The sequence below is a fragment of the Pan troglodytes genome, chromosome 11 (assembly GCF_028858775.2).
Source record: "Pan troglodytes isolate AG18354 chromosome 11, NHGRI_mPanTro3-v2.0_pri, whole genome shotgun sequence".
NCBI lineage: Eukaryota > Metazoa > Chordata > Mammalia > Primates > Hominidae > Pan > Pan troglodytes.
This window is the reverse complement of record NC_072409.2, coordinates 82500140-82521224: the sequence shown is the minus strand read 5'-3', so window position 1 is coordinate 82521224 and position 21085 is coordinate 82500140. Positions and strand designations below refer to the sequence as shown.

At 41.5% G+C, this 21085-nt stretch overlaps 1 protein-coding gene and 1 pseudogene across 13 annotated transcripts in view; one reads left to right on the top strand and one right to left on the bottom strand.

The window, feature by feature from the left end:
• Positions 1-21085, bottom strand: part of NOL6 (nucleolar protein 6) — a 50323-nt gene that overhangs the window by 17631 nt on the left and 11607 nt on the right. For 2 of the 13 annotated variants that reach the window (XM_054658754.2, XM_063787853.1), the window contains one exon: positions 2620-2739. The exons of the other annotated variants lie outside the window; for them this stretch is intronic. The gene's annotated coding sequence lies outside the window, so the exon portion shown is untranslated. The remainder of the gene's footprint in view (positions 1-2619; positions 2740-21085) is intronic. 13 annotated transcript variants of the gene reach the window in all.
• LOC745248 (cell division cycle 42 pseudogene) lies at positions 534-1296 on the top strand (annotated as a pseudogene).

The window sequence follows — 21085 nt, the reverse complement described above, 5'->3', positions numbered from 1 at the left end:
CAGAGGTTGCAGTGAGCCGAGATTGTGCCACTGCACTCTAGGCTGGGCAACAAAGTGAGACTGTCTCAAAAAATATATATATAAAAATTAAGGCCGGGCATGGTGGCTCACACCTGTAATCCCAGCACTTTGGGAGGCCAAGGCTGGTGGATCATCTGAGGTCATGGTTTTGAGACCAGCCTGGCCAACATGGCGAAACTCCGTCTCTACTAAAAAAAATACAAACATTAACCGGGCCTGGTGGCACGCGCCTGTAATCCCAGCTACTCGGGAGGCTGAGGCAGGAGACTTGCTTGAACTTGGGAGGCGGAGGTTGCAGTGAGCTGAGATTGTGCCACTGCACTTCAGCCTCAGCAACAGAGTGAGACTCTGTCTCAAAAAAACAAAAACCAAAAACCAAAAATTAGCTGGGTGTGGGCCAGGCATGGTGGCTCACGCCTGTAATCCCAGCACTTTGGGAGGCCGAGGTGGGTGGATCACGAGGTCAGGAGTTCAAGACCAGCCTGGCCAAGATGGTGAAACTCCATCTCTATTAAAAATACAAAAAATTGGGTGGAGAAGCTGAGGTCAACATCAGATTTGAAATATTTAAAGTGGATACAAAACTATTTCAGCAATGCAGACAATTAAGTGTGTTGTTGTGGGCGATGGTGCTGTTGGTAAAACATGTCTCCTGATATCCTACACAACAAACAAATTTCCATCGGAATATGTACCGACTGTTTTTGACAACTATGCAGTCACAGTTATGATTGGTGGAGAACCATATACTCTTGGACTTTTTGATACTGCAGGGCAAGAGGATTATGACAGATTACGACCGCTGAGTTATCCACAAACAGATGTATTTCTAGTCTGTTTTTCAGTGGTCTCTCCATCTTCATTTGAAAATGTGAAAGAAAAGTGGGTGCCTGAGATAACTCACCACTGTCCAAAGACTCCTTTCTTGCTTGTTGGGACTCAAATTGATCTCAGAGATGACCCCTCTACTATTGAGAAACTTGCCAAGAACAAACAGAAGCCTATCACTCCAGAGACTGCTGAAAAGCTGGCCCGTGACCTGAAGGCTGTCAAGTATGTGGAGTGTTCTGCACTTACACAGAAAGGCCTAAAGAATGTATTTGACGAAGCAATATTGGCTGCCCTGGAGCCTCCAGAACCGAAGAAGAGCCGCAGGTGTGTGCTGCTATGAACATCTCTCCAGAGCCCTTTCTGCACAGCTGGTGTCGGCATCATACTAAAAGCAATGTTTAAATCAAACTAAAGATTAAAAATTAAAATTCGTTTTTGCAATAATGACAAATGCCCTGCACCTACCCACATGCACTCGTGTGAGACAAGGCCCATAGGTATGCCCCCCCTCTTCCCCCTCCCAGTACTAGTTAATTTTGAGTAATTGTATTGTCAGAAAAGTGATTAGTACTAGTTTTTTTTTGTTGTTTCAAAAAAAAAATTTTTGTGTGTGTGTGGTTTTTTTTTGTTTTGTTTAAAAGCAAGGCATGCTTGTGGATGACTCTGTAACAGACTAATTGGAATTGTTGAAGCTGCTCCCTGGTTCCACTCTGGAGAGTAATCTGGGACATCTTAGTGTTTTGTTTTGTTTTTTTCCCTCCTCTTTTTTTGGGGGGGAGTGTGTGTGGGGTTTGTTTTTTAGTCTTGTTTTTTTTAATTCATTAACCAGTGGTTAGCCCTTAAGGGGAGGAGGACGGATTGATTCCACATTCCACTTCCTAGATCTAGTTTAGAAAACATGTTCCCCATCTGGTGCTCTTAGGAAGGAGTATAGTAAATGCCTCATTTAATAACGTACTCCTTTTTGAAAGTTGCCTTTTCTCTCCACCCTTGAGTAGATCCAGTATTTGATGAAACTCATGAAAGTGGGTGGAGCCCGTCTTGCCCCTCCTCTTTTCTAGGACGCACTATATGTGACTGTGACTTTCAAGGACATTTGTTTGCCATTTGCTGATTTTTTTGGGAAGTTAATTTCTAACTTCTTTCACTGATAAATGAAGAAAAGTATTGCACCTTTGAAATGCACCAAATGAATTGAGTTTGTAATTAAAAAATTTTTTTTCCCTTTCAGTCATTGTCTTATATGCTTAGCATAGATTTGCAGCTCAGTAGTATATGGTGTTCCTAGAATGCAGCTGAAGACCTGTTATGTAGAGGAAATACGAGGGGTGGTGCTAGAAGACAGACATCTGTGGAATGATTCACATCCTCTCAAGTTAGGAGGATGGAGGCCTGCTTCATTAAGAAGCTGGGGGTAGGGTGGGGGTGGGGAGAACACTTAACAACATGGGGACCAGTCAGGGGAATCCCCTTATTTCTGTTTTGCATATGAGGAACCCTAGAGCAGCCCCTGAGGCTCTCTAGTTTAATAAAAATCATGGAAAGAGTAAAAAAAAAAAAATACAAAAAAAACCCAAAAAATTAGCCAGCGCGGTGGCAGGCACCTGTAGTCCCAGCTACTCAGGAGGCTGAGGAAAGAATCATTTGAAACCGGAGGGTGGAGTTTGCAGTGAGCCGAGATCGTGCCACTGCACTCCAGCCTGGGTGACAGAGTGAAACTCCGTCTCAAAAAAAAAAAAAAAATTAGCTGGGTGTGGTGGCACATACCTGTAGTCCCAGCTACTCGGGAGGCTGAGGTGGGAGGTGGGATTGCTTGAGCCCAGGAGGTTGAGGCTGCATTGAGCCATGACTGCACCACTGTACTCTAGCCTGGGTGACAGAGCAGACCTGCCTCAAAAATAAATAAATATATAATTAAAATAAAATTGTATCCTGCCCTAACATTTTCAGTATTAGGCACCTTTTTAGTCACTTTCACTGGTACTCACCAAAACTTGTAACAATATTATCTACTAACTACTTGTTTTTATCTGTTTCTGTCTCAGAGACAGAAGGTAAGCTCCACAAGGGCAAGGACCACTTATTTCTGTCTCATTTACTACTGTATCCCTGATATTAGCACAGGGCCTGTCACATAGGAGGCACTCAATAAATTTTTTGAATGAATGAATGAATGAATGAATGGCTCATTCTCAACGGCACTTCAGAGGCTGAGAGGAAATAGACACATAAATGCAGTGCAGCATGGGTGGTGCTATGATATGCACAGATTGCCGTGGGCACATTAGAAAGATTACTGTGAGAAAAGGAAAACAGTTCAGAGCAGTCTGAGCTATGTGAGGTATGCAACATTCATCAGGCCCAAGGAGGTGAGGACAGGACTTCAGTTATGCACCCCTCACACACATGTCCAAAGTCATTTTATGTATTTTTGTTTTGTGCTATTTTGTTTATTTGAGACAGGGTCTCCCTCTATAGCCCAGGCTGGAATGCACTGGTGCAAACACAGTTACCTGCAGCCTTGACTTCCTAGGCTCAAGCAATCCTTCTGCCTCAGCCTCCCGAGTAGCTGGGACCACAGGTACATGCCACCACACCCAGCTAATTAAAAAAATAATTTTTTTTGGCCGGGTGCAGTGGCCAAAGTGCAGTCCCAACACTTTGAGAGGCCAAGGTGGGTGGATCACCTGAGGTCAGGAGTTTGAGACCAGCCTGGCCAACATGGTGAAACCCCATCTCTACTAAAAATACAAAAATTAACTGGTCGTGGTGGCAGGCGCCTGTAATCCCAGCTACTTGGGAGGCTGAGGCAGGAGAAATCGCTTGAACCTGTGAACTGTCAAGAGACGGAGGCTGCAGTGAGCTGAAACCGCACCACTGCACTCCAGCCAGGGGGACAAGAGCGAGACTCCGTCTCAAAAAAAAAAAAAAATTTTTTTTTTTAAAAGATGGGGTCTTGCCATCTTGCCCAGGCTGGTCTCAAACTCCTGTGCTCAAATCATCATCCTGCCTCCACCTCCCAAAGTGCGGGGACTTCAGGCATGAGCCACCTCACCTGGCCCAAAGGCTATTGTTAAAGCAGGGGTCTCCATCCCCTGGGCCACAGACTGGTATGGTCGTGGTACAGTCCATGACCTGTTAGGAACCAGCCACACAGTAGGAGGTGAGCGGCAGGGGCATATTACTGCCTGAGCTCTGCCTCCTGTGAGATCAGCAGGGCATTAGATTCTCATAGGAGCACAAATCCTATTGTGAACTGCGCACGTGAAGGATCTATGTTGCACACTCCTTATGAGAATCTAACTAATACCTGATGATCTGAAGTGAAACAGTTTCATCCTATTCCCCCCAACCCTGTAAAAAAATTGTCTTCCACGAAACCTGGTGCCAAAAAGGTTGGGGACCGCTGATTTTTTTTTTTTTTTTTTTTTTGAGACAGTCTTGCTCTGTCACCCAGGCTGGAGTGCAGTGGCGGGATCTCCGCTCACTGCAAGCTCCACCTCCTGGGTTCACGCCATTCTTTCCTGCCTCAGCCTCCTGAGTGGATGGGACTACAGGCACCCGCCACCACGCCCGGCTAATTTTTTGTATTTTTAGTAGAGATGGGGTTTCACCGTGTTAGCCAGGATGGTCTCGATCTCCTGACCTCGTGATCCACCCACCTCGGCCTCCCAAAGTGCTGGGATTACAGCGTGAGCCACCGCGCCCAGCGGGGACCGATGATTTAAAGGCATTTGGCCAGGTATAGTGGTTCATGTCTGTAATCTCCCCACTTTGGGAGGCTAAGGCAGGAGGATGGCTTGAGGTCAGGAGTTAAAGACCAGCCTGGGTAACATAGTGAGACCTTGTCTCTACAAAAAAATAAATAGGCCGGGCACGGTGGCTCATGCCTGTAATCCCAGCACTTTGGGAGGCCGAGGCAGGTGGATCACCTGAGGTCGGGAGTCCAAGACCAGCCTGACCAACATGGAGAAACCCCATCTCTTCTAAAAATTCAAAATTAGCTGGGCGTGGTGGTGCATGCCTGTAATCCCAGCTACTCGGGAGGCTGAGGCAGGAGAATCACTTAAACCCAGGAGGTGGAGTTTGCTCCAGCCTGGGCAAGAAGAGCAAAACTCTGACACACACACAAAAATAAAATAAAAAATAAAAAATAAATAAATAATTAGCTGGGCTTGGTGTTGCACAAGCCCAGCTAATTATTGGTCCTAGCTACTAGGGGTGCTGAGGTGGGAGGATTGCGAAAGCCCAGGAAGTTGAGGCTTCAGTGAGCCAAGATCACACCACTACACTTAAGGGAAACAGTGAGACCCTGTCTCAGAAATAAATGAATAAATAAATACAAATAAAAGCATTTTGATCCTGACTAGCTGCCTCACCCATTATCTTCATGTTCCTGGAACTTGTGATACAAAACACAAGGGTATAGGCCAGGCTCAATGGCTCACGCCTGTAATCCTAGCACTTTGGGAGGCCAAGGTGGGTGGATCACTTGAGCTGTGGAGTTCAAGACCACCCTGGCCAACATGGTAAAACCCCATCTCTACTAAAAATACAAAAAAAAAAAAAAATTAGCTGGGGCTGGGCGTGGTGGCTCACACCTGTAATCCCAGCAATTTGGGAGGCCGAGGCAGGCGGATCACAAGGTCAGGAGATCGAGACCATCCTGGCTAACACGGTGAAACCCTGTCTCTACTAAAAATACAAAAAATTAGCCAGGCGTGGTGGTGGATGCCTGTGGTCCCAGCTACTCGGGAGGCTGAGACAGGAGAATGGCGTGAACCTGGGAGGCGGAGCTTGTAGTGAGCCGAGATCATGCCACTGCACTCCAGCCTGGGCAACAGCGAGACTCTGTCTCAAAAATAAATAAATAAATAAACAAAAATAAAAAAATTAGGCAGGTATGGTGGCATGTGCCTGTAATCCCAGCTACTCGGGAGACTGAGGCAGGAGAATCGCTTGAACCCGGGAGGTGGAGGTTGCAGTGAGCCAAGATTGCACCACTGTACTCTAGCCTGGGCAAGAGAACAAGACTCCCATCTCAAAAAAAAAAAAAAAAAAGGTAGGTATAGCCAATCTATAGTTTGTTATTTTAGTGTACACTTTTGGTAAACAACTTGGAAACTGCATCTTCTTTTTTACTTTAAAAACTCACTTGTTGGCTGGACATGGTGGCTCACACCTGTAATTCCAGCTGTTTGGGAGGTGGAAGCAGGAGCTCAAAGAGTTCAAGACTAGCCTGGGCAACACAGCAAGACCAAATAAATAAATAAAAAGTTCAAAAAAACCCTCAAAACATTTGTCATGTTGGGGGCAGTAGTGTGCGCCTGTAATCCCAGATACTCAGGAGGCTAAGGCGGGAAGAATTTTTTTTTTTTTTTAGAGTCTCACTATGTTGCTCAGACTCAGACTGTTTTTTTTGTTTTGTTTTGTTTTGTTTTGTTTTTTTGAGACAGAGTCTCACTCTGTCACCCAGGCTGGAGTGCAGTGGCACGACCTTGGCTCACTGCAACCTCCGACTCCCGGGTTCAAGCGATTCTTCTGCCTCAGCCTCCCGAGTAGCTGGGACTACAGGCATGAGCCACCACGCTGGGCTCATTTTTGTATTTTTTTTTTTTTTAGTAGAGACAGGGTTTCACCATGTTAGCCAGGCTGGTCTCGAACTTCCGCCCTCAGGTGATCTGCCCACCTCAGCCTCCCAAAGTGCTGAGATTACAGGCGTGAGCCACCGCACCTGGTGGCACTTTTTTTTTTTTTTTTGAGACGGAGTCTCACTCTGTTGCCAGGCTGGAGTTCAGTGGCGTGATCTTGGCTTATTGCAACCTGTAACTCCACCTCTGACTCTGATTCAAGTGATTCTCCTGCCTCAGCCTCCCGAGTAGCTGGGACTGCAGGCACGCACCACTATGCCCAGATAATTTTTGTATTTTTGGTAGAGACGGGGTTTCATCATGTTGGTCAGGTTGCTCTCGATCTCCTGACTTTGTGATCCTCCTGCCTCAGCTTCCCAAAGTGCTGGGATTACAGGTGTGAGCCACGGCGCCCAGCCTGTGGCACTTCTTAAACTGGTTATCTTTCTTTCAAAAAGAAAAGATATGGAAATCTTGGCAAGATAAACAGGAGGGAACAATATTTGCTTTAGGAAGGTTAATTCTGACCTTATAAACAATGACTTTTATGGGGATCAAACTTTTTTTTTTTTTTTTTGAGACAGTCTCATTCTGTTGCCCAGGCTGGAGTGCAGTGTTAGGATCTCAGTGCAATGCGACCTCCACCTCCCGGGTTCAAGCGATTCTCGTGCCTCAGTCTCCTGAGTAGCTGGACTACAGGTGCCCGCCATGACGCCCAGCTAATTTTTGTATTTTTGGATTTTTTTTTTTTTTTTTTTTTTGAGACGGAGTCTCGCTCTGTTGCCCAGGCTGGAGTGCAGTGGTACGATCTTGGCTCACTGCAAGCTCCGCCTCCCGGGTTCATGCCATTCTCCTGCCTCAGCCTGCGGAGTAGCTGGGACCACAGGCGCCCACCACCACGCCCAGCTAATTTTTTGTATTTTTTTAGTGGAGACAGGGTTTCACTGTGTTAGCCAGGATGATCTCGATCTCCTGACCTCGTGATCTGCCCGCCTCAGCCTCCCAAAGTGCTGGGATTATAGGCGTGAGCCACCGTGCCCGGCTAATTTTTGTATTTTTAATAGAGACGGGGTTTCAAGTAGGTGAAAAACCTCTACAAGGAAAACTACAAAACGCTGATGAAAGAAGTTGAAGAGGACATAAAGAAATGGAAATCAAATCCATGCTCATGGATCAGAAAATATTAATACTGTTAAAATGACCATACAACCCAAAGCAATCTACAGATTTAATAAAATCTCTATCAAAATACCAATGTCATTTTTCACAGAAGTAGAAAAAATAATCCTAAAATTCATATGGAACAAGAGTTCAAATAGCCAAAGCAATCCTAAGCAGAAAGAAAGCTGGAGACATTATACTATCTGACTCCAACATATATTACAAGGCTCTAGTGACCAACACATCATGGTATTGGTATAAAAACAGGTATAAAATGAAACAGAATAGAAAACTCAGAAATAGATCCATACATTTGCAGCCAATTGATTTTCAACAAAGGTGTCAAGGACATTCACTGGGGAAAGGACATTCTCTTCAATAAATAGTGCTGGGAAAAGTGGATATCCATATGCAAAAGAACGCAACTAACCTCCTACCTTTCACTATATGCAAAAATCAACTCGAGATGGATTAAAGACTTAACCATAAGGCCTGAAACCATAAAACTACTAGAAGAAAACATAGGGGGAAGCACTTCAGGACACTGGTCTAGGAAAAGATTTTATGGCTAAGACTTCAAAAGCACAGGCAACAAAAACAAAAGTAGACAAATTGGACTATATTAAACTACAAAGCTTCTGCACAGCAGAGGAAACAACACAGTGAAGAGACAACCTGTTGAATGGGAGAAAATATCTGCAAACTGTTCATCCAACAAGGAATTAACATCCAGAATACACAAGGAACTCAAATACCTCAACAGTAAAACATGATAATAATTCCATTTAAAAGTGGGCAAAGGGTCAGGCATTATGGCTCATGCCTGTAATCCTAGCACTTTGGGAGGCTGATGCAGATGGACTGCTTGAGCCCAGGAGTTTGAGACCAGCCTGGGCAACATAGAAAAACCCCATCTCTACAAAAAAATACAAAAATTAGACTGAGTCTGGTGATTCATGCCTGTAATCCCAGCACTTGGGGAGGCCAAGGCAGTAGGATCGCTTGAGCCCAAGAGTTCAAGACCAGCCTGGGAACATAGTCACTAGTTGCAGAGAACAGGAATCTATAAACTCATACCTTATTGTGTGTATATATATATATATATATATATACATACAGAGTATATACAGGCTCATGCCTGTAATCCCAGCACTTTGGTAGACTGAGGCAGTTACATCACTTGAGTTCAGGAGTTCCAGAACAGCAACATGATGAAACCTGTCTCTACAAAAAAAATTAGGCAGCTGTGGTGGTGGCCGCCTGTGGTCCCAGCTACTGGCTACTCATGAGGCTGATACAGGAGGATCACTTGGGCCTTTCCTGCTTGCTTCACTGAAGGCATCAGGTAGTTTCATGGCTGGGATCAACTCTTCTCAAAGCAGGTCCTAGCAGGACTGGGTGTCCACACCCAGGATATGGGTCCTGCAGAGAGTTTGTAATACCCCTCGATCTTGGGGGAGGAGCAGGGGCTGGTGCCTTGAGGACTTACTGTCCTTCTGACCAGTCCTGATGTTTCCAAGGCACTGGGGTTTTCAGGACTGGATAAGACTGTTCTAAGGCCACAGTGTGGCAACTGCAGCGAGTCACAGGCCAAATCCTCAACTCGGGCACTGTCTAAAGTGCCTTTCTTGACCAGGTGCAGTAGCTCATGCCTGTAATCCCAGCACTTTGGGAGGCTGAGGCAGGTGGATTACTGGAGGTCAGGAGTTCAAGACCAGCCTGGCCAACATAGTAAAATCCTGTCTCTATTAAAAATACAAAAATTAGCCGGGTGTGGTGGCACACGTTTGTAATCCCAGTTACTCGGGAGGTTGATGCAGAAGAATCACTTGAACCCGGGAGGCAGAGGTTGCACTGAGCCGAGATCGCACCACTGCACTCCAGCCTGGGTGACTATATATGTGTGTGTGTGTGTATATATATACACACACATACACACTCACACAACCAAGTACTATTCAGCCAGGCTGGTCTTGAACTCCTGACCTCAAGTGATTGGCCCGCGTTGGCCTCCCAAACTGCTGGGATTACAGGAGTGAGCCACCACACCCGGCCCTCTTTTCCTTATGAATTACCTAGTGTCAGGTATTCCTTTATAGCAAGGCAAGAACTAACACAATCCCGTAGGACAAAATAAATATCCATAAATCCATATGGACATACATAAATAATTCAATAAATAAATGTATGAGAAAAGACACTTCTTCCTTACAAAATTCCAATTAATGTAGAAGGAATGAGTAAAATACAAAATCCCCACTTGAACACCACATTAGTAACCGTTGACAAGATCCACCAAGGAATGCGAAAATCAGCAGCCAAAAGTTTGAGAAGAAACAGGATGCTATCACAGTCTCAAAGCATCTCTAAGATGTTTATCATTTGCAAAGGGAGAAAAGAAACTTTACAATAAAGAAACCTGGGAGATGCCACCTTAACCAAATGATCGCAGTATCACTAATAAGCCACGTTGGCATCCTGTACCCGATAGGAAATAACAAGAGCATTTCACCTTGTGTTCTTCTTCCCTCCAACCCATCACCTCAGTCTAATCATGAGGAAAACATGGACAAACCCAAACTGAGGATCATTTTACAAAACAGCTGACCAGTACTCATCAAGAGTCCATGAAAGACTAGGAAATACGGAGCAACTGTCACAGATTGGAGGAAACTGAGGGGACATAGAAACGAATGCAACGTGGGATCTTAGATTATATCCTAGAACATTAAAAAGGCATGGTAGGGGGTGGGGGAGGAGACAGTGAAAATCAAAGGGCTGTAGTTTAATTCATAGTATTGTATTAAAGTTAATTTCCTCATTTTGATTATTGAACTATAGTTATATAAGTTTTTAACATCAGGGAAGCAAAGTGGTAGATATATGTGAACTCTGTACTATTTCTGCAACTTTTCTGTCAGTCTAAAATTATTTCAGAAATAAAATAAATATGCATGCATGCACAAAATAGTAACTGTGAAGAGGTGATAATAGGTTAATTAGCTTGATTGTGATGATCATTTCACAATGCATGTGTGTATCAACCATCAAATTGTACACCATATATAATTTTATGTCACTAAATCTGTTAAAATATATAAAAATAAATGAATTAATCAAATAAAAAATAAAATAACTTAAAAATAAGAATAAGCTCCATCTGAAGCACTACTTGCATAGTGCACATGAAAAACCACATTCTGCTGCTGCTGGCTGGAGGACTTGAACACCATTCAGAATTTCCCCTAACACTCTGCAGCTCTTATCTAAAACCATAACTACAAAATTGCGGGCAAGGTACTCTCCCTGGTCCTCAATTTTCCACACCTATAAAATGAAAGCATTAGGAAAACAGATATTTTTCTTTCTAGTTTTGATATTCTATGCTTTGTGCTTCATAATTCCTGACTCTTCTTAGCTTGGCCTTCATTGCCAAGTTAGGCTAACAGCTTTGGTGCAGAAGTGATCAGAGATTACAGATGCCAGTTTGGGGCTCAGTATGTCACCACATTAACCAAAGTCAGGCAATGTATGCGGCAGAGGTCACTGGGTTCTTAGTTTTCTTTTCTTTCTTTTTTTTTCTTTTTTTCTTTTTGAGACACAGTCTCACTCTATCACCCAGGCTGGAGTGCAGTGGCACAATCTTGGCTCACTGCAACCTCCGACTCCAGGGTTCAAGCGATTCTCCTGCCTCAGCCTTCCGAGTAGCTAGGATTACAGGCATGCGCCACCACACCTGGCTAATTTTTGTATTTTTGGTAGAGACACAGTTTCACCATGTTAGCCAGGCTGGTCTTGAACTCCTGACCTCAGGTGACCCGCCTGCCTCAGCCTCCCAAAGTGCTGAGATTACAGGCGTGAGCCACTGTGCCTGGCCAGGTTCTTAAATTTCAATATCTCAGAAAGCTAATTAAAGATCTTAATCTCATTTAAATCTCTTCATTTTACACAATAATAACAGTGAACACATGGTGAAATCTGGCCCATTTAACTCAGAAACTTCATTTTAGGACAATATTTCAAACTCCTTTCCCATCTAGGCATTTTTCAGTGGCCAGACATGTGGCACACCTGACTCCCTTCACCTCCCTCTTAGTGAAGGTTTAAGGATTAGAGATGTACTCAAAGCCAGAACTCAGTGGCCTACATCACCAATGCTTGGATTACTATGAGCTCACCCAGAGTCTAAAAAGAACGATTCTCCTTATGCCCATTGTGACCCTGGAGAAATTACTTCTCTCCTCAGTTGTTGTTTCTCACTTAGCATCTCATTTTGAAAATCTTTGTTTCGCTGTGGCCACTATGACATCTGCTCCACTGAGCTTTCTGGCTTTAATTTTTTCCCCTTCAATCAGTTCCAGATAGCCCTACTGAAGTAGCGCCAGAAACTTGCATTGCTATTCCACTCTTTAAACTCTAAGGATTTCTCATCTAAATATTAACCACTACTCCAACATTCCTGCATTTGTGGTCATCTTGTCAGCACATCTCGCTGACCTAAATGAAGAAATTCCTGTTCCTTTTACTCCAGATTATCCATATAATTCTTCCTAAAGCCATTCTTGGGATATACTGAGGAAAGTACTTCAATTTTGGAGTCTGCTGATCTAGGGTTTAAGTGTTGGCTGCACCACTTACTTAGCAAATTTCAGAAAGGTATTAAATTCCTATAAATGAGAATGTCTACTTTATAAGGTGTTTCAAAAATTCAATGATAATGTATGTGATATTCACACCACAGGGTCAGTCTGTCAAGCAGTACCCTGTCACTGGTGGCTAAGAAGATGAAGATAACTACCCATGGGATTCCATGAACAGAGCAGTCATCTCTACTGACCTCAGCCACAAAACACCAGCCTTTCTAGCTTCCCTGGATCCTTTGCTAACTGTGTTTTTTTTCTGGGATAGTATGTGGTTCTCTATTTGGCTTGAGAACAGAACACTCCTTCAAATGGTTGAAGTATCTTCATTATATACATGGTCTGCGCTTTATCATACTAATTTTTTTTTCGAGGCAAGTTCTCACTCTGTCGTCCAGGCTGGAGTGCAGTGGCATGATCACAGATCACTGCAGCCTTGAACTCATGGGCTCAAGTGATCCTCCTGCCTCAGCCTCCTGAGTAGGTGGGACTATAGGTGCACACCACCAGGTCTGGCTAATTTTTTATTATTATTATTTTTTGTTAGAGATGGGGTCTCACTATGTTGCCCAGGCTGGTCTCAAACTCCTGGGCTCAAGTGATCCTCCCGCCTTGGCCTCTCAATGTGTTGGGATTACAGATGTAAGCCACCTTGCCCAGCCCTAAATTTTTTTTCTTATGCTAAAAGACACAAAAATGTACCATCTTAACCATGTTTAATTGTGCAACTCCGTAGTGTGAAGTACATTCACATTGTTATGTAGCCATCGCTACTATCAATCCCCTGAACTTTTAAAAGAATCATCCCAAACAGAAAGTCTATACCAATTAAACACTAACCCTCTATTCTTCCCTACCCCCAGCCCCTGGAAACTACTTTCTGTCTGTATGAATTTGCCTATTCTAGGTACCTCACATGAGTGGAATCATATATTTGTCCTTCCGTGACCTGCTTATTTCACTTAGTATAATGTCCTCAAGGTTCATCTATGTTGTAGCATATGTAAGAATTGCACTTCTTTTTAAGGCTGAATCATATTCCATTGTACATATATACCTCATGTTGTTTATCCATTCATCCACAGATGAACATTTGGGTTGCTTCCACATTTTGGCTATTGTGACTTTATCCTGTTTTATATTCTGCAGCAATTTACATCTTTATTTTCAGAACTATTAAGTTTCTTCATATTAACAGTCATAGGAAGAGAGTCGTGAAAGACTTTTATTTGATTTCATCTTTTGGCCATTCTTTTTTTTTTTTTTTTTTTTTTTGGCAGCCACAAAGACTGGGATTTCTAATTCTATGTTATGATAAGTAGACAATTTAAGCCATCTATCTTTTTTTTCTGTTTCCTTTTCAAAAAAAAGAAAATAGTATTTTTCTAAAATATGATCATGTCAGTTTGGTCTATTTTTATACGTGTTAAAGAGAGCACTAACAGACAAAAGAATAACAATATAGCAATTAGGTATTTAGTTTTTTTAAAAAAGAAAAAAAGGTAGAGGATGGGGCAATAGATAGCCTGCCTCTTCTCTAACCAAGTTGTGAACTATTTAAGAAATTGACAATAAAGAGTATGGCATATGGAGGCCAGAACATTCCTTTTATTATGAACAAAGTTGATTTGGGAGAATGCAGCTTATCTCTACTTGCAGGCAGGTGGCCATCTTAATTCTATACCCCAGAATTAAACAGGTCTCTCAGCCACTCATAGACATGTCTCCTGGAGGGAAGGAAAAATTATCAACTGACAAACAGTCTGATTAAATGCTTGTCTTTTATACCTGCTATGGTTTCAATGTGCCTCGTCTAAAACTAAGTGTTGCTAATGTGATACTATTAAGAGGTGGGGCCTTTAAAACGTGATTAGGCCACGAGGGCTCCTATGTTGTGAATGGGATTAGGTGCCCTTATAAAAGGGCTTGAAAGAGGGAGTTCATCCCTTTTTGTTCTTCTGCCTTCTGTTATATGAGGACACAGCATTCTTCCCCCACTCCTCAAGGACGCAACAATCAAGGTGCCATCTTGGAAGCAGAGAGACTAGACCCTCACCAGATAAATGAACCTGCCAGTGCCTTCATCTTGGACTTCCTAACTTCCAGGACTGTGAGGAAACAAATTCCTGTTCTTTATAAATTACCCAGTCTGTGGTATCCTGTTATAGCAGCTCAAAACGGACTAACACAATGCCCGCAACCCACTCCTCTGCCTTGGTACCCATCATATTGTGTAGCAATGAATCTTGGCTTGTCTCTTTCCGATAAGCATGTTGCTTTCATCCATTCTTCCACTGACTCAACTGGTTTCATTGAGTGCCTGTTTTGGGCCTAGCAGTACACTAGGTCTTGCATTCAAGACCTCACAGAGGTGGCAGAAACTGACACGACACCTACCCTTAAGGAGAGCAGAATAGAAAATATTGCAAAGGAGACAGAGTGCGGCATTAGACAATAAGAAGGGCAGAGTGACTTAACAAAGTGGGAGAAGGCTTTTCATGGGAAGTCACATTTTTGATGATGCCTCAAGTTCAAGGAGTACTTCACCAGTATATTATACTCTGGTGTCCAGTAAAGGTGTATAGCACGTAGCAGAGCTCAATAAATGCTTAACAAATGAATGAATGAGTGATATATGTGAAAGCACTTTATACGCAAAGTACCACACAGATGTTAACCATTATCCTTTAGTTAATATGGAGAGATCTACTTTTATTCAGCTTCTCTGAAACACCAAAAAGATATATGGCAGTGTCTGGAGACATTGTGAGTTGTCACAACTGGAGTTGAGGGCAGATGTGGTAATGAAATCTAGTGAGTAGAGACCACAGTTGCTACGAAACATCCTATAGTATACAGGGCAATCCCCCAAAATGTCAATAATGCCACTATTAAGAAATCTGATTCTAAAATAATTACTGTGTTTACATGTGCATTCACCTGTTTTACAGTGGAGAAACATTTCATTGTATAAACATAATACAACTAATACTAACATTTTTGCATTCATTCATTCAACAAATAATTACTAAACACCCAGTATAAGATGGTATAGTCCTCAAGATGGTGGGGATTTTTATTTTATTTGTAGAGAAAGGGGCTTGCTCTGTCTCCCAGGCTGGATTGCAGTGGAAGGATCACAGCTCTCTGCAGCGTTGAACTGGGCTCAAATGATTCTCCAGTCTCAGCTTCCTGAGTAGCTGGGACTATAGACATGTGCCACCACTCCCAGCTATTTTTTTATTTTTTGTAGAGACGTGGTGTCACTATGTTGCCCATGCTGGTCTGAAACTCCTGGCCTCAAACCATTCTCCCACCTCGGCCTCCCAAAGTGCTAGGATTACAGGCATGAGCCACCACACCTGGCTGGATTTTTAAAATATTAAAGACACATCTTCGACCATTTGGAAGTATGTGAGATACTTTAAGAAAGTTACTGAAGTTCTAAATAAATAAATGTGCTAAAAGCTCAGCAGAGACCACACCTGACTGTGAAGAGGAAAGGCTTTATACACTCTGAAGCGCTTTGGAGGGCAAAAGCATTTGCAAGAGGCACAGGGAATGGCCTAACTGGAGCACTGGGGTATGCAAGGACACTGCATAGGGGAGTATGGAGAAGATCAATTTGCGTCAAGTTCAGGACTTGACTTGAAAAAAAATCAGAGCAGTGAAAAACACGATAAAAAAGAAGCAGAGTCGGGCGTGGTGGCTCACACCTGTAATCCCAGCACTTTGGGAGGCTGAGGTGGGCGGATCACCTGATGTCAGGAGTTCGAGACCAGCCTGACCATCATAGAGAAACCCCGTCTCTACTAAAAATACAAAATTACCTGGGCACGGTGGTACATGCCTCTAATCCCAGCTACTCAGGAGGCTGAGACCTGGGAGGCGGAGGTTGCAGTGAGCCGAGATCGCACCACTGCACTCCAGCCTGGGCAACAAGAGCAAAACTCCGTCTCAGAAAAAAAAAAAAAGAAAAAGAAGCAGAAGGCAGACTGTTAAGAACTTCTGAATGCTAGACTAAGTTCACTTATTAAAATGAAAAATTAATAGTATCCTAATAGCATCTTTTACTCTCTAATCAAGGCTAGTCCCGAGTCTATCATTACGCCTAAACACACACTCACATAGCGTTTATACCTACCTTTTGTTTTCTTTATTCAAATAATGCTCTCACCTCTATTTTTAACTGGCTAAAATCAGAATTTTTAACGCAAATATTAAAGTAAGCACCATAACATTATATAAAACAGTTTAAATGAAGAATTGAGTTAGAATGTTATATTCTAACTTTTTTCCATGAAAAGGATCATTACTTTTGCAAACAGAATTAAAAAATCAAAAGGCAGTCTTAACAAAAAGAGAAGCCCATTCACCCCTAGGTTCTTTGACTTCTTTTTATCAGATGACTCACTTAAACTAGCAATTCCTAGTAATCTTTATACCATCTGCCTTTAGCAAAAAGACCTTCAAAATTTGCACCTTAAAATACCCTAACAAAGTGCTAAGATAGGGAAAGTTGCCAACATTTTTAATCAGACATCACGTGATGGTATGTGTATGTGGGGTATGTGCTTTTGAGTGTTTAGTTTTATTTTCTTTAGGAGCAAAGAAATGTAATAAACAACTGTTTTCATAATAAGAAAAATATAAAACCACGTCACCGGGATAAGGGCAGAGTATAGTATCTTCAGTGTAATTTACATGTTTAAACTCCACATACATAAAAACAAATATTTCACAAGAATCTCTAGAATTCCCTAAAGTAAACTATGATTTTTTTTTTTGAGACAGAGTCTCTGTCACCCAGGCTGGAGTGCAGTGATGTGATCTTGGCTCACTGCAACCTCTGCCTCCCGGGTTCAAGTGATTCTCCCGCCTCAGCCTCCCGAGTAGTTAGGATTACAAGCGTGGGCCACTGTGCCCAGCTAGTTTTTTATAAAGTAATATACCACCAATAATTTCTCATACACAGTATTAAGTGACAGTACTCTGGTTACTTTAAGGTGTCACTGCTGGGATATTTACCAAAAGGAGACAGAAATCCAATAGCTGGCAATGACACAGCAACAGTTACTGAAAAGAACTGTTAATATTATCTGAAAGATTAAAACTGCATCTTGCTCCTTTAATTTTCAACTCATCTGAAAAATGAGGGCCTGGAAAGTACTGTGTTCACCACCACACTAAACTTGGCCACAGGGCACCGTATATTCACACTTCATGTTCCTGTAACTATGTACACATCATCTATAAAAAGTTCCTTGTTTCACCTGAAAAGCAGCACAGACTAGTATTCACATCTACTGACAGCCATCATAACCTGAGTAAGTGTGCAGTATGCGCAGAGAGGCCTTTATAAAGCCAAAGGAAAAGCTCTTAGTAATGACCCGTTTCAGCTGAGACAAGCTGACCTCCACTTTTGAAATGGTACTTAATCATTCACCAAAATAGCTGCATGTAATAAACCACTTAAAGCATCTTTTTTAGAAAGGTAAAGGAGGCTGGGTGCAGTGGCTCACACCTGTAATCCTGGCACTTTGGGAGGCTGAAGTGGAAGGATCACTTGAGCCCAGGTAGTTGAGACTGCAGTGAGCCATGATAGTGCCACTGCACTCCAGCATAGGCAACAGAGTAAGACCCTGTCTCCCCCAGCAAAGAAAAAAAAAAGGAAAAGAAGGGAGGGGCTAATTTTCTATGAATTCCTTTTTACACTTAATTCACTTTCAATGCTTGCACTTTCAAATGTTTCAATGTTTTTAAAAGTGAAGTTTTAAGTCTTGATTCTGGAAGATAGTTCTAGAACTAGCACTAGTCCAATTTCAGAGGTTTTTATTGCACCCATTAAGAAACGATTCTATTTTCATTTAAGTCAAAAATATTTTAAAAGTTAACTTAAAACTTTGGTAGTTTGCTTGAATGTTGCTCTCACATGTACCAGGAAGGCTCTCAAGGTGTTAATATCCCAAAAGAGTATTCATGGGTTATCAGTAAGAATCCTTACTGTGCTGGATCATTAGTTCTCAACATTATATGTATTACCATCCATCCACCTCTAAAGTCTCCTCTGCATAGCACAGAGTTTAATTTTTTCCAATGAAAGAAACTTCAAAATTAAAGAGATGTCATTACAGTTAAGCAATCATGATATCCAGACACCACCATCTTAAGTGGTAAGTAAGATTCCACTTGCCACTATAGACTAACATGAAGAGATCTTTCCCACAGACTAAAGAGCTGGGGCAATTTATTGGCAAACTTTTGAGAACCATATACTTCAAGACTGTACTCATTAAATAATTGCTCCCCCGATCTACAGAATGCAACCTTCCCAACATACTCTTACTGAGCTCTTCGCACATTTCATTGTTACATCAAATTCCTTTGTCTGATAATAGCTCAGTCTTCCTGAGCTCAAACTAGTACATATACCTTCTTTGTCTTTAAACTAAAATCTTTTTATAATCATTTTTTAAATGCAAAAAGTGGCAATGAATGGAGAAGACCTGAAAGGTCTTCTCTCAAGCTTCTAACAGCTCATTTCAAATATTTGCTGAGTACCTACTCTGAGCTAGAAACAGTGCTGGTACATGAGGACACAGCCTCTGTTCTTCTTAAAGTAATTAATCAGAAGAGACATTCCCATAAGTAAAAAGATTCCAGTATGTGTCATGTGTAGTGATCGACCTATGTATCAGGAAATAATGAGTTATCCCAAGGGAAACATGTTAAAATGTCATCAGTGGTGAGTCTGAGTGATTACTTCCTAAGCTACTTTATCTTTTCCAGATTTTCTATGATATGGTATAATACGCATTTACTGCTTTTACAGCCCGAATAAAAATCTAAATAACCAAAATAAAATAATAGAAATAGTACTAGTAACATTTATTGACTATTATATACCCTGTGTGCTACATGCTTCACATGCATTATCTCACTTAATAAAATCACCCTATTAAAAAAAGACTGTTATCCGTATTTCAGAGAGGAGGGAGTCAAAATATGAAAAAATTTGCTGGAAATGTCTTTTTCAGCTAGAATTTTTACTTATTTCCTCAGAAATAAGCAGGGGTTGGGACAAAAACAATCAGTTGTGTAAACAGAAAGAGTCAGAAATAGATGCCATTTGTTGGATGTATAACCATAAGCAAGCAACTTAATCTCAGCGAGCCTCAGTTTCTCCTATTGCATTGTATTGCAAATGACTTAGTAGGCCCTAACTCATTTAGGTTCCCAAGAATAACTCATTTAGGGTTCTCAAGAATAAATGATATTATGTATAAGAAAAATAAAGAACTCTTTCTGGCAAATAACTGACAACAGAATGTTATCAGTAGCTTCATCAGTATAATCCGAAAAACCTGGACAAATTATTTAACATCTCTGAGTTCAGTTTCTCTACCTGTAAACTGGGGATAAAAATACCTACACCATGCAGTAACTATGAGAATTACATGAGATAATACACAGTACAGTGCCTGGCATGTGGTAAAACAGTCAAAACAGCTATTATAATTATCCACAGGACAAACAAAATGGAGCTGGCTAAATAAGGTACAGTACATGCATATGACGAAATACTTTGCTGTTGAATATGTAAGGACATGATAAAAATATTGACAATGTATAGCTGTTTAAAAATTATATAGAGTAAAAGTCTTCTTTAAAAATATATAAATATATGTTACAAAATATATGAAAAGTAACAAGAATACATTCCAAGATCTACAATTTGTGGATTTTTTTTAACTAACTCAGTTAAAAAAAAATTAAACAATTCTCACTATTATCACCACCACTGTATGAAGCAAGATGTTAAAGCAACAATTTTTAAAATTCCCATATATATGTATTCAGATAAGCAGGAGCCTCATGCCCAGATACCCCATTCCATTACATTATCACCAGGATGCTTTAACATACAAATATTCTTCTCTGAACATTAAAAAAAGGGATTACTTTAAAACTTCTCAAATTTTAGTGAGAGAAAAGGAGGCTATTTTGTTTCTAAGACATACATTTTTAATTCCCACAATTCCAGGCTTTCACATTTTGTATTGTTTAATACAGAAAAATTATTCTGACTAAAAATAGGAAGAAAACAACATTTCCACAAGGGCAAATTCACCCCAAAAGACTGAGAATTCTAATTCTTAAAAGGAATAAAAATTAATGTCAGGCGCGGTGGCTCATGCCTATAATTCCAGCACTTTGGGAGGCTGAGGCGGGCAGATCATGAGGTCAGGAGTTCGAGACCAGCCTGCCCGTCTCTACTAAAAATACAAAAACTTAGCTGGGCATGGTGGTGTGCGCCTGTAGTAGTGCCAGCCACTCAGGAGGCTAAGGCAAGAGAATTGCTTGAACCCAGCAGGCGGAGGTTGCAGTGAGTCGAGATCATGCCAATGCACTCCACCTGGGCAACGGAGTGAGACTCCGCCTCAAAAAAAAAACCTAATTTTTAAAATGAATATTTCACAATATAGGTGACACTAAAGTCAGAATTCTGAGACTGTGACCAGAGAAGAGTGTCATTAAATTAACAAGAAGAAATACAAAATTATAGTTTCTTAATTTCTAAAAAATTAATAGGCTAACATGAAAGTTATATTCAGCAAAAGGTAGAAATAACTATCAGAGATACTGAAAAAATATGAATCTTGGCTTGGAAAAAACATATTAGATATTATATTGTAAAACAGTTAAGAAATGCTATTTCATTAATTTCAGGGTTTTACCTCTTTCTCTTCCTACTTTCATGGCAAATTATTTATCACTCAAATTAATAACATTTAACCACTG